Source organism: Arvicanthis niloticus, chromosome 17 (assembly GCF_011762505.2).
Source record: "Arvicanthis niloticus isolate mArvNil1 chromosome 17, mArvNil1.pat.X, whole genome shotgun sequence".
Lineage (NCBI taxonomy): Eukaryota > Metazoa > Chordata > Mammalia > Rodentia > Muridae > Arvicanthis > Arvicanthis niloticus.
The window spans coordinates 15,773,341-15,786,800 of NC_047674.1; positions in this window are offsets into that span (position 1 = coordinate 15,773,341).

Consider the following 13,460-nt stretch of genomic DNA (forward strand, 5'->3'; position numbering starts at 1 on the left):
TGTATGCACTCTAAAACCACCCTCTCAGGAGACATTCCCTGGTACCTTGTGCAAAGTGGCATTCCAGTTCACCAATACTAGTGCCTCAGCTCCTTGTGGGTAAAAAGAATGCTAGTTTCTAAGGATGTGTTATTGGAGCTCTCTTGTAAGTTCCAGAAGGGCCAGAGCTCTGTCAACATGCTTTTGACTTCTGACCTTTGGAACCACGGGCTCACCAACTTGGGCGATTGTTTTACAGCAGTAAAGGGTACCAGCACACTTGCTCCATTTTCCTACCACATGTCCCATCTAACTCACCACTCCATACTTGCTTAACTAGGATGTAAGGTCCCTGAAGGCTACAGTTCCATCCATTTTATCCGCTATCCCATCCTCAGCCCCAGTTCCCAATAGAGAGTAGGTGTCCAACAAATGGTTTCCCCATTAAACTTCATTGTCATGAAGATGGGAATCACACGTCTCTTGGGAATTCTGTAGTGCCTAATGTAACAGGCTGCCATCGGGGTCCATTCATCATATCCAGCACATAGTAGGTGCTGGAGAAAGCTCTCTTATCCATTCGGCTCTTACTGCTAATTTCTCTCCAGTAGATACAGCCAAACTCTGGGATTATTTATTTCTCATGCAATGGTCCTTCAGACATTTAAGGTTGTGAGTGAAAGTCCATTGATGAGAAGTACTTTCAGTCTCGTGAGATGTGCTGACTCTCAAAGTGGTCACCAAAAGTCTCCAAAGTTGGCGCTGGAGACATGGCTTGCCAATCAGGAATACATATTGCTTTTGCAGAAGACCCAAGTTCAGTTCCCGGCATCCAGGCTAGACAACTCACAACTGTCTGTAACTCTATCCCCAGGGCACCTGACACCATCTTCTGCCTCCTGTGCCTCCTATACCCACAAGCAAACGATCTTAAAACAATAAAAAAAAAAAAATCTGGAACTTTAAAAAAGCAAGGAAGAGTGGTTAAAAGCACTGACTGCTCTTCCAGAGGTCCTGAGTTCAATTCCCAGCAACCACATGGTGGCTCATAACCATCTGTAACGAGATCTGATGCCCTCTTCTGGTGTGTCTGAAGAAAGTGACAGTGTACTCATATACATAAAATAAATAATTTTTTACTTCAAAAAAGCAAGGAAGGAAGGAAATCGAGAAGAAACGGGATTATTTAGGTTACAGTTCAAGCATATGGTCCATCATAGTAAGGGAGGCAAGGCAGCAGAAGTTTGAGCCAGCTGGTCCCATTGAGTCCACAGGAAAAAGAAAAACTGGACTGGTATCCAAGCTGGATTTCTCCTTTTTATTTAGTCTAGGCCCCAAGACCATTGACTGATGCTATTTATATGTAGGGTGGGCTTTCCTACCTTGACCCAATCTAGATACTCCCTCACAAATAGGCCAAATGGAAACAAACAAATGGGTTTGTTTCCTGAGTGAGTCTAGATCTTGTCCAGTAGATACACCTTTGTTGTCCAAAGCTTGGCTAATATGAATTGTGACATCTATAAGAACAACTTTATAGTCACGCTTTAAATATTGAAATGTTCCCTTGAACACAGCTCCATAGCCCTTCCTCCTAAACTATCTGTGAGGCACATCTGAGAACTGCAGGCAGCGTCTTGTGTCTGGGGACTTTACTGTGCTATATCCGCTTCCCTGCACTTGACCTGGTTTTGTTCAACTCCTTTCCATGCTCAGCTGAAGACGGCTGAGACTCCCGTATGACTGTGTGTGGCAGTCACGTGAGCCTGGCACTCAGCACAGGCCATAGGTCTTGATGCCTGATAATGGGAAGTGTCTTACACAAGTTCCTGGTGGCCCTGAGGGACAGGTCACAAGATGAGAGGCAGGAGGAAGGAGAGTCAGAAAGCATAGCAGATAGTTTATTCTCAGGATTTTCTTTGCTACTGTCTGATGAAATGACATCACAGGAGAGAGCAGAGCACTCTATATTCCTGTTTGGTACTTGGCCCAAGACTGTGTACTTAGTACCAGATGCCACAGAGCTGACACAGATCTCAGCAGCACCACTCTGAGCATTTGGTTTGCTCAGTCTCCCTTCTGGATCGGCTGATGTAGTTAGCGTAGGCTCTGGCCCAGGGAGCATTGCTCAGAGCCAAGGGGGCTCTGGAGCCTTTGTTTTCTTCACTGGAAAAGACAGACCACAATAAGGACAACATTCAGTAGAAGGAGTGGCAGGTGATCATCATCCTGAAGCCTACTCTGAAAACTGGCTGGGGCAGGATTTAAATCCACAACGGTTTTACTCCACGCTTTGATGAGAGCTGGCAACCGTGTTTTCTCAGTACATAATACCTTCAGCCAGAGTGCACAATACAAGCTTTGACTTGAGATATGAAGGCTTGGAAACGTTAGTGTTCAGAGCCTGGCAGTCTCTTCTCTCCGTCTACCTCTACTGCATCTACTCTCTATTCTGTCTCCAGCTTGCCCTTGGCTACCATAATATGAAGAGGTCCAGACTACCCAGAGAGAGCTTGCGTGAACACGAGCCTCTCTAGATAGTTCTGCCTGCTCAGCTTCAAGTCTTTCAATTGATACCCACACGCCATGGGGACAAGCCGTCCCGTCTGCACCTCCTGTGAATTCCTGACACAGAAACTCAGAGTGCTTGTCAGAGGCTAGCATTGCTTTAGATGCCCCAATAATCTGATCTCATTTTTTTTTTTATCATTGTTGAGATAGATCTTCAAAGCTAGCCTAGGCTAGCTTCAAACTCTGGATCCTCCTGTCTCTACCTCCCAAGCTATCAGTGCTGGGATTATGCATATGTACCACTGTACCCAAGTAATCCATTCTTAATTTAGACATACTTACAGGATCCCTGGAATGTCCTCATTGCAGAATTGCAGATTTGTGTCATCTCTGCATGCTCCATTTATCAAGCCTTGCATATTATACAGGTCCCTGGGATGTCCACCCTCTTGCACTTTGCTTGTCACCTCCAGGTAGCCCTTGTTTGAGGGTCATGGGTCACCTGGAACCTCATTACCAGATTTCTCTTGCTTCCGCAGACTCTGCGAGATAAACACAAGGGCATGTCTGGAGGTCAAAAGTATGGCACAAGCTCTCAACTGAAAATCAACATGTCTACAGGCTACTAGTCCTTTTGAGGGTCTGGTGGAATCTCTGCAAGGCTGTGGAGTACCTTGGCTTGTGGGCTTCCTCCTCTTGTTTCAAAGCCAGTAAAGGTGACAAAAGTACAAAAGGTTTTTTTGGGTTTTTTTTTTTTTTTTGGTTTTTTTTTTTTCCACTCTGTCACGCTAGCCCCTTCCTTCTCCTCCATTCACTACTTCTTAAGGACCCTTGGGATTGGACTTAGCCCAGGAGGATAATTCAGCCTCATCTCTCTACTTCAAGGTCATCACGATTAGCAATTTTAATTCCACCTGATACCTAGAATCTTCTTTATCACCTACAATAACACAAGTTCAGACTCCAGAGGTGCTGGGCTAAGGCTTCTGTGGAGAGTGGGCACACGTTTCTGTCTATGACACTGAATAAACTCACCACTAGCTAGAGTCACACTAGAAACCAAGAAAACACATAACCAGAAAAATATTCTGAAACAAAACAAAACAAAAAACAAACAAGCAAGCAAACAAACAAAAAAAACACTGGGCTGGCAGACTAGTCTTAGAGCCAGCTATGATGGCCTCTGTGGGGTCTCTCCAGCTTTGTGTGGTCCAATGGGTTAACCACCACTGACTGACTTGTTCAGAATCTCTCTATAATGGACTGTGTGCCATCCAAAACTGATAGGAACAGACACACAGGTGGACACAGTTGGTTTTTGGTGGTTCTATGTCACTATTATTCTATGTTTTACGGTTGTATATGTGCATGATGTGGAGTGAGGGGCACAAATGAGCCACAATGCAAACATGACACTGGGTAGAGGTCAGAGGGCAACAGTGTGGTCTGTGCTCCCTCCTCCTGCTTCTGCCCTTATGTGGGTTCCAGGCACTGAGCTCAGGCCACCAGGCTTGCCTGCAGCACCATTTTACCAGGCCTTCCTTTATTTTATTTTTTAATTTTTTGAGATGAGGTCTCATGTGGCCCTAGCCAGCCTAGAATTCATTGTGTAGCAGAGGATGACCTTGAACTTTTGCCTCAAACTGCAAGTGCTGTGATTACAGTCATGTACCTGGACTCCTAACTTGCATGTCCTACCTCGTTTGCACTGATATTTTTAGGTCAGTGCTTGTTTTTAAGGACACAAAGACTGCCTTCCTGCCATGTAAACAACGGGCAGCAGTACTGTTTAGCTTAAAGTCACTTCTTCAGAGATTTTTCATGTTAATTGAAAATCTGTAAGATTAATTTAATGGGCTACTTACTGTTGAGCATCTGTAATCCAAAAATCCTGGGGTGGAAAATCTCCGAAATCCTAAACTCTATGAGCACCACCATGGTGTCACAAGAGGAAACTTCTACACCACAAAACTTGGTTTCATGCCCAAGACCATTAAAAACATCACAGGGCTGGTGAGATGGTTTGGTCGGCAGAGGCGCTCAGCGGCAGGCATGACTCCCTAAGCATCAAATCCCTGAGCCCACATGGTGGTGGGAAAGATCATACTCTACATCAGAGCCATGGTGTGGTGTCCTTGCCCCTAAATAATGAGTCAGACTCTCTCTCTCTGTCTGTCTGTCTGTCTGTCTGTCTATCTCTCTCTCTCTGTTTCTGTCTCTGTCTCTCTCTCTTTTTCTCTCTCTCTCTTTCTCTCTCTCACACACAGAACACAAAATATAAATATATAGCACATCTTAAATGACATTATTTAAAAATAAAACAAATATTATGTAAAAATTACCTTCAAGCCACATGAAGTTACTGTGAAATGCTGTCTTCCATATACAACTATGATTACCCACAAGAGACCTTTGCAGGATCCTGTTGTCATTCCATCCTAGAAAGAAGGGGGAGGAAGGGTCATTAGACTCTCATCTCCAATTCCAGTATCTCTCTCCCTTCTGCATCCCTGGCCCAGCTGCATGTAATCCTGCCCCAGTGGTCTTGGGAGGTGCTGGAGTACACAAAGGGCGACTGAAGGGGGCTCTGCTCATGCAGCTTCCTGGTGGTCATCACCCATGCAGGAATGAATGAAACTTACGGTGTTATGGCTGTTTGGGGTCACTCGCACTCCTGTAAGTAAGGCCTGGCTCAATGTTCCTTTAAAGTAAGCCCCATAAGCTAACCAGCACACCAAGGTGAACTTGGATGGCGTCACTTCTGTCAATCACTGATGAAAGGACATTTCCTTCATGTCTCACCAAGAAAAGGTAATGCAGCAGAAAGGTGTGTGGAGCATGCATGGGTTTTATACTTATCTGTGGGTCCATCCTCCAGATTTCTCATTACACAAAAAAACATAACCATTCTAACTTCGAGGAAAACCTAAAATACACCTGGTGTCACAAGCATTTTGGATGGGCGATTCATCTGCATGGCTTTATCGAGATTGTCAAATCTCATTGCAACTGCAGATGATCCCCAGTTGAAATCCAAGTCTTATTTTTTCAAATGACACTGAAATAAGGGCCCTTAGCTTTGGGTGGGTGTCATGTGATGACAGAACACTGGACGTTGTTTGGCTTGAAAACCCCTCAGTCCTGGCCATATGCTCATGGCCATCTATCTCATAGCTGACCTTCACCCACCCTCAGGACCCAGCACCTACCTCTTCCCTTTCCTTTTTTTCCCTGAGGGCAGTCACTCCTTTCCAGCCCTCTAGGGTTATCAGGAAGGAATTTGACCCAAGCCCTGGTATGTTCTGGTGAAGGGTGGAGGGGTGGCTCCATACTTTCCTAGATTAAAGAATGTTATTCAGAGATGATCAGATGAGTCATGATTCTTTGCTAGGTTAGAAAACCATCTGTGTCAATGGTGGTGGTGGTCATACGGGATAGGACCAGATAGAATGGGAGCAGGATGGTTGGTGCATCTCAGGGCATAGAGACCTCTTTGTCTAGGGATAGTAAGGGCTCTCTGGAAGATGGTGCTGAAGACACAGAAGCTCGAAGGCATCTTGTTTCTCAAGAGACAAACAATGTCAGAAGTGGGTCCCTCGGGGCTGAAATCCAGGTACCGGCAACACTGCCCTCCTCTTTGGAGGCTCTAGGGAGCAACTACTTCTCTCTGCTTTCAGCTTCTGGAGACATCTACATGCCTTGGCACTTGTCCTGCCCACCATCTTCAGAGCATCATAGCATCTTCAGGTGTCTCCCCGCATCCCTTGCTCACTTAAAAAACTGGTGAGTTACAGGAAAGATCCTCAGGAAGCCCCAGATAATGTCCCCAGCATAAGAATTTTAACTTGGGCTGGGGGATGTAGCTCAGTTGGTAAAGTGCTTACATAACATCCATGATGGTTTTGATCACCAGCACTGCATAAAACAAATGTGTGGTACACACCTACACTTAGCATTCATTAAGTGGAGACAAGAAAATTAGAAATTCAAGATCATCCTTGGCCATGCAGTGAGTTCAAGACCAGCCTGGGCTACAAGAGAAACTGTCTCAAAAACAAACAAGCAAACAAACAAGCAAACAAAAAGAAACAAAGAAATTAAGACAGAATTATTTTTTGGTAAGATGGTAAGATTATTTTTAGTTTTTAAATTTGTGTGTGTGCATGCCTGCATGCATACATATGCATAATGTGTGTATATATGTATATATATATGTGTGTGTGTATATATATATGCTTACATATATGAGATAACATATATATCTTGTGAGTGTAGGCATGCATGTAAAAGTTAGGACAACTTTAGGTGTTGATCCTCATCTCCTAACTCATTTGAAACAGGGTCTCTTGTCCTCACCAGGCTAGCTGGCCTAAGAGCTCTCAGGAATTCCCCTGCCTCCATTTCCCATCTTGCTGCTCTAAAACAAGCACTACCACATCTAGCTTTCCTGAGTTCTGAGGATTTGAACTCAGGACCTCAACATCAAGTGCTTTATCCACCAAGCCATTTCCTGAGCCCAGCCTCTTAACTACTTGTTCATTCCTGTTAATGACATGCCTGTAGTTTTCTATCCATCCCCAAACCTTCCACCTAATGGAACCAAAAAGCTCCACGTGTACTAAACACTCATTTTTGGTAATTTCCCGGCTCCTGACCTCCACCATATCACTCTGTCATATCACTGAGTATAAGCAGAGTCACACAGCCTTCTGCCACAGCCTTTGTTCATTTATCACAATGTCCCCTGGGGCTCCATTGTGGTGCAGCGTGGGGCAGACCACCTTTGGAAGGCTGACTGATTTTGCACTGTATGCAGACACCGTGCTAAAATAATTCATTGTCTGTCCCCAGCGTGTGCATTGACTCTGCCTTTTGGCTCTAGTGATACTGTTGCTATGAACACAGATATAAAAACATCTCTTTCAGGCCCTGCTCTCGGTCCTCTGGGGTATATATATTGAGGTGGCATTGCTGACTAGGTCCATAAAGCCAGGGTCACAGTTCCAAAAGATTTATACTCTAAAGGGCTAGCTAGAGAAAGTCACTGTGAGGATGTTTTGAGAAGGACCTTAGCACACACGTTTGTTTGTTTTCTTGCTGTTTAGAACAGTCTGGCCTCAAAATCACAGAGCTCTCCTTCCCTCTCCCTCTCCCTCTCCCTCTCCCTCTCCCTCTCCCTCTCCCTCTCCCTCTCCCTCTCCCTCTCCCTCTCCCTCTCCCTCTCCCTCTCCCTCTCCCTCTCCCTCTCCCTCTCCCTCTCCCTCTCCCTCTCCCTCTCCCTCTCCCTCTCCCTCTCCCTCTCCCTCTCCCTCTCCCTCTCCCTCTCCCTCCACAGTGCTGAGTTAAAGGTATACAACATCATGTCCAGCCTCTCAGCATCCTTTAAAAGCAGCAGTAACAACACAGAGGCCATACAGGTCCAATGATGACCCATCACTCTCCCACAGATCCTGGGATGTGGACCAGGAGCAGGCCTGGACCAGGAGCAAGCCTGAGCCTGGGAAGCTACCCAGCACTGAGCCAGCACAGATGGAAATTAACTGCCTGTGGTTCTGGGTGGCAGAGAGCAGACGTGAGGCTGCAATTAAAAAGAAGAGGGAACACAAAGAGATGACAGTGCAGGGTGTCAGTGCTCTTTTTCCAGTAGCTCTGTGGTCCCACAAAGTTTTCCTGAGTCAGCTACTGCCCTTTTCTTCTCTATTTCCAAGCAAGGGTGCTAGGCAAAGATACCCTTTATTCCTCAGGTCACCTCCTCAATCTGCCTTCTGCATGTGTCACAAAGACACTGGTCCCCGCTGCAGTCAGCTTCCGGAGATGCTGAGCCCCACGGAGATGCTCACACCCACCGTGGGGTTTCAGCAATGTGGATGGTGGATGGTTACAACCACACACAGTAACAGAGTGGAAATTCGTTTCTCTGTACATCAAGTGCAAAATGTACACTAGTTCTCACTCAGCTCCTGAATTCTTCTCCCATAAAACAGAAGATTAATTTGCTTACACACATTCTGAGAGCTGATTAAAAAGCTGGTTTTATACACATAGCTTCAGCTGATGAGCAAATTAGACATTGAGAAATCAGATGCAAATGAGTAGTTTGCAGACACTTTTGAAATTATATAATCACCTCCTAAATTGTGTGAAAACCAAAGAAACTGATTTGGAATGGGCGGGCCTATGGAAGCCACTGAAAGAGGGTTTCTAAACATTTATCAGCTTTATTTTTTATTGTATCTGTCATGTATATTACATCCATTTGTGCCTGTGTATGTGTGTGTGTGTGTGTGCATGTGTGTATACACATGTGGGTTCACATGGGACATCAAAAGGCAACTTTGAAGGGTTAGTTCTTTTCTTCCATCAAGTGGGTTCTGAGAATCAAACTCAGGTCTTCGTGCTTGGCCTCAAGCACCTTTACCCACTGAGCCATCTTACTGGCCCTGGTTACACATTTTTAAAGTATCTTTGGAATTTAGTTTTTGGTTGTTTGGGTGTTGTTGTTGTTGATGATGTTGTTGTTTTGTTTTAGATCACCTGTCACAATATCCTGTGGGCTCTTGTGAAGTTTTAGGATGTAATACATCCAGGGAATGATTCAATGGACCCTCTGAACAGAGAGTGTACAAAATGACAACCAAAAATAGATCACTTTTCTTTTTTTTTTTCAAAAGATGTATTTATTTTATGTATGCGAGTACATCATTGCTGTCTTCAGACACACTAGGAGAAGGCATCACATCCCATTACAGATGGTTGTGAGCTACCATGTGGTTGCTGGGAATTGAACTCAGGACCTCTGGAAGAGCAGTCAGTGCTCTTAGCCACTGAGCCATCTCTCCACCCCCATAAATCACTTTTCTAGTCAATTTGGAAAATATAAACTCTCAATAGAAAGTCAATGCAAATGTTTATGGAATGGCCACCGACTGTTACGCTATTTGTCAGTCAACCATCTGTGACTTCCATGGAGGCTGCTGCCATCCACAGTGGTCCATATCTCAAAGACAGGGAGAGAGTGACTTGTTCTAGGCCACAGCCAAAGGGGGATAGCACAGAACAGACACTCTATATCTCCCAGGGCTGAGTCCAGGTGCCCTTTCCCTAAGCACAGGGAGTCTCCTGAATAGACTGCTTCATCGGTATGACAGCCGTGCAGGTCAGAGAGGGCATTTGATGGATGTGCCAAGCGCCTTCCGAGACTAGGAAATAAGTATTCACATTGCTTTAGCCCTAGTGTTCTCCCAAGGCAATGTTTTTTCACTGAGTTTTATGACCTGCCCAGCTCAACCTTCCAGCTAACAGCAGAATCCTTTCTGCTGGGGCTGAATGGGCATGACAGAGGGCCCGCCAGCACATGCCCACTGGGACCCTCACGGTAGTATGCAAAGGTGATTGTCTCCAGACTCCCAAGAATACCGAGCCCCACTATTAGCCACAGCACTCAAATAAAATGGTGTGGTGTTTGCATGGAATTTGTTTACACTCTCCTCTCTTCTGCCAGTCATCTCGATGCCATATGATAGCTTACACAATGGGAATGCTTTTATAAATAGCTTTCACAGGCCTCAGCAGAATCGGGACCCATCTGGGCCAAGTAAGACCCTGTCTCAGAACAATAGCTGTCACTCTGCATAGTTTAGGGAACAAAGACAAGAAAGAAGTCTGCAGCGTTTCACACAGCATCACAGGCTAACTATAGTCTACAGAGGCTCCTGGAGAGCGAGGCCCGTTTGCACCACAGATGAACCATAGTGCTCAGCATATGGAAAATTCAAACATTTTCAAATTTTGTTCTCTCTCTCTCTCTCTCTCTCTCTCTCTCTCTCTCTCTCTCTCTGTGTGTGTGTGTGTGTGTGTGTGTTTCATGGTACCGAATATTCTAAAAGCTTCCTAGTTGGCGCATCCTCTGTCCATCTGTGGGATACAGGAAAAAGGAACTGCTCTAACAACAGAGGAGGTACTAACAACGTGCAAGGAGTGAGAATCTGCCCGTGTGGGTCACTGCACTCCATCCCAACTTCCCATCACCTGGATAAAGGACATCCTCTCCTGAGCCTCCATTTCCTCTCCTGAAACATGTCATCAGGAGCACAGGTCCTGTAGGCCATGATGCTCGGACTTTTAAAAATACTTTACACAGACCTGGGCGGATGACTCAGTGGTTAAGAGCACTTGCCGATCTTGCAGGAGACCTGGGTTCAGTTCCCAGCACCCAAATGGCTTGCTCACAACTCCAGTTCCATGGGATTTGATGCCCTCTTTTGGCCTCTGTGGGCACCTGGCATGCACACTGTGCACAGACATACATGGCAGGCACAGACACCCATACACATAAAATGCTTTTTTTTTTAAAGCTTCAAGCCATAGTTCTCTATACAAGGAAGCCCACTCTGTCTCTCTCTCTCTCTCTCTCTCTCTCTCTCTCTCTCTCTCTCTCTGTGTGTGTGTGTGTGTGTACTTTTTCAATTTTCTTCAGTTTTATTTTATTATTTTATTTTGTTTTGAAACAGTGTCTCATGTAGCCCAACTAGCTTTAAACTTGCTACATGGTGGTTAGACTTGAACAACCCCACTCTTCGTGCCTTGTTATCCAAGTGCTGGGATTGTATGCATGTGCCACCACTCCCTGAACAAGTCCCTAAAAGTTACTTAGAACTGAAATCATTTCTGTTCCTTTCCCTCAAAAAAGCACTTTCCTGGCATCCAAAAGTCTTGACTGTGCCACCTCTGTACACTGCTTGCCTAATTTTTAGAGGCAGGAAGTCATATTTTTATAAGGTCAGATGTTCCCGTCAGGGCCAGTGTATGCAGGCCCTGTGTGTGTGGTACCCCAAATGGATGAAGGAACAAAAGGACCGTTCACCAATGGTGGAGAAAGGACCAAGGATGGGTTAAGAAAACTTCCAAAGCTAATCACAGACAAGACTGCCTGACTTGTGGGGACCTTTACCCTTGTTTAGGTCTCAGTTTCTCCATCTGCAAAACGGAGCCTCTAAAATCCCAACCCTGTTTAATACTGTGATATTTCTGGGAATGGATCCTCTCCTAATCCATCAGAACATTAAAATTTCCCTTTTTTGCCGGGTGGTGGTGGCGCACACCTTTAGTCCCAGCACTTGGGAGGCAGAGGCAGGTGGATTTCTGAGTTCGAGGCCAGCCTGGTCTACAGAGTGAGTTCCAGGATAGCCAGGGCTACACAGAGAAACCCTGTCTCGAGAAACCAAAAATAAATAAATAAATAAATAAAATTTCCCTTTTTAAATTTATTTTTATTTTTATTTTTAAATTTTATTTATTTATTTTATGTAGGTGAGTACACTGTAGCTGTCTTCAGACACACCAGAAGAGGACATCAGATCTCATTACAGATGGTTGTAAGCCACCATGTGGTTGCTGGGAATTGAACTCAGGACCTTTGGAAGAGCAGTCAGTGCTCTTAGCCACTGAGCCATCTCTCCCGCCCCCCATCAGAACATTAAAAACATAATTCCCACACATTCGATTACATTGATTAATGTTCTTTTACACTTGTTCTCATACTCGAACAGCAGCTTATGGGATCTGGGGACACTTCCCTCTGCAGTAGAGGCCTCGCTAGGCTAACCCGGGGTTAGCATAAACATGGACTCATGAACTAATGGACAGGCAGCCACTGAACACAGGTGCTATGTGATTCTGTGGACTGGAAATTCTGGACACCTCGGTAAAAGAAATGCAGTCACTTCCTTCTCAGAGTTGTCAGAGCGGGCAGAACGCAAGGCAATACCTCCGCCTCATTAATTAACTAACATCAAGGGCGTTCTCTGAGGACAAGAGGTGAGCCACACTTTACCTTGGCTGTGGCGTCTGCAGCTGGAGTCTGGTTCCTTTTTCCTGTCTCCTTAGTTCATGCTTTTATTACCCTGCAGTACTTGAACTTCCCTGTGACCTTGACCTTTATAAACTGAACTCCAGGAACACACTTTGAGAACTGGAAGTTGGTAAAGCCTTGGTAGGGCTTAGTGTTTGTTTGAAGGGAAAAAAAGGTGAATTCGGATGAAGAAGAGCCTGGGGTGGTAACGCATCGATCTTTAGTCTCCGAATGAGGAGACGGAGAAGAGGTTGGTTATGGGCAGGCAGATCTAAAACTGCTAGGGGAAGCAGTGTGACTAATAGGAAAGTTTCATTAAATTTTACTGTATGGCATCCTTCACTCCCCATATAAAATCAGCAAAGTCCACATTGCACACACATGTTTTGGACCTGAGTGTGGATATTGGGGTGGGGGTGCTGAGTGGGTGGAAGAGCAACTGACATCACTTATAGATTCCGCCTCCTACAGTGATGGGCATAAAGACTAGGTCTCACCACACTCGCTAAGGCAGCCTCTGTGTGAACTCTCGGGTTCCCCCTGTACAGTGCTGTTCCATCCCGGGCTGTGTAGGGCTACAGAGAACATCAGATGGCTGAGAGCTCAGAGACAAGCACCCTGTATCTTAATTTGAAGTAAAGACCTCTTGATGAGAGTGGACTGGCGGTTTGTGGAGATAGCTGGATGGGGGCCAGTCTTGTAAGGTGAACCAGCTGTGTGGATCTGGCTTCTCTAAACTCTGCCTCAGCCATTGCATCACCTGTCTCGTGGGTGCTGGAGACATCAGTAGGCCTGTCACACTGCCCGTGAGATACAGCCTCTAAGGAAAACACCCCTGCTTTGTTATTCCAGATCCTAGTGGTGGTCCAGGTCCACCTATGATCCAAACAGGAGAGGGCAGGAACCCGAGTGACAGATAACTGCCTCACTTCTGATATACCTCTTCTGAGCCCATAGTGGTGTTCACAGACTACAAAAATACAGGGTTGAACCAGTTTCCTGCTCTCAGTGGGGTATCCTGCATCCACTTAACTCCCCACTCCACCCCCACACCCTCACCCCTTCCGAATCCTCCCCCCACCCTCCCCACCCCCATCTCTGTGAGGGTAGAGTTTTGCCC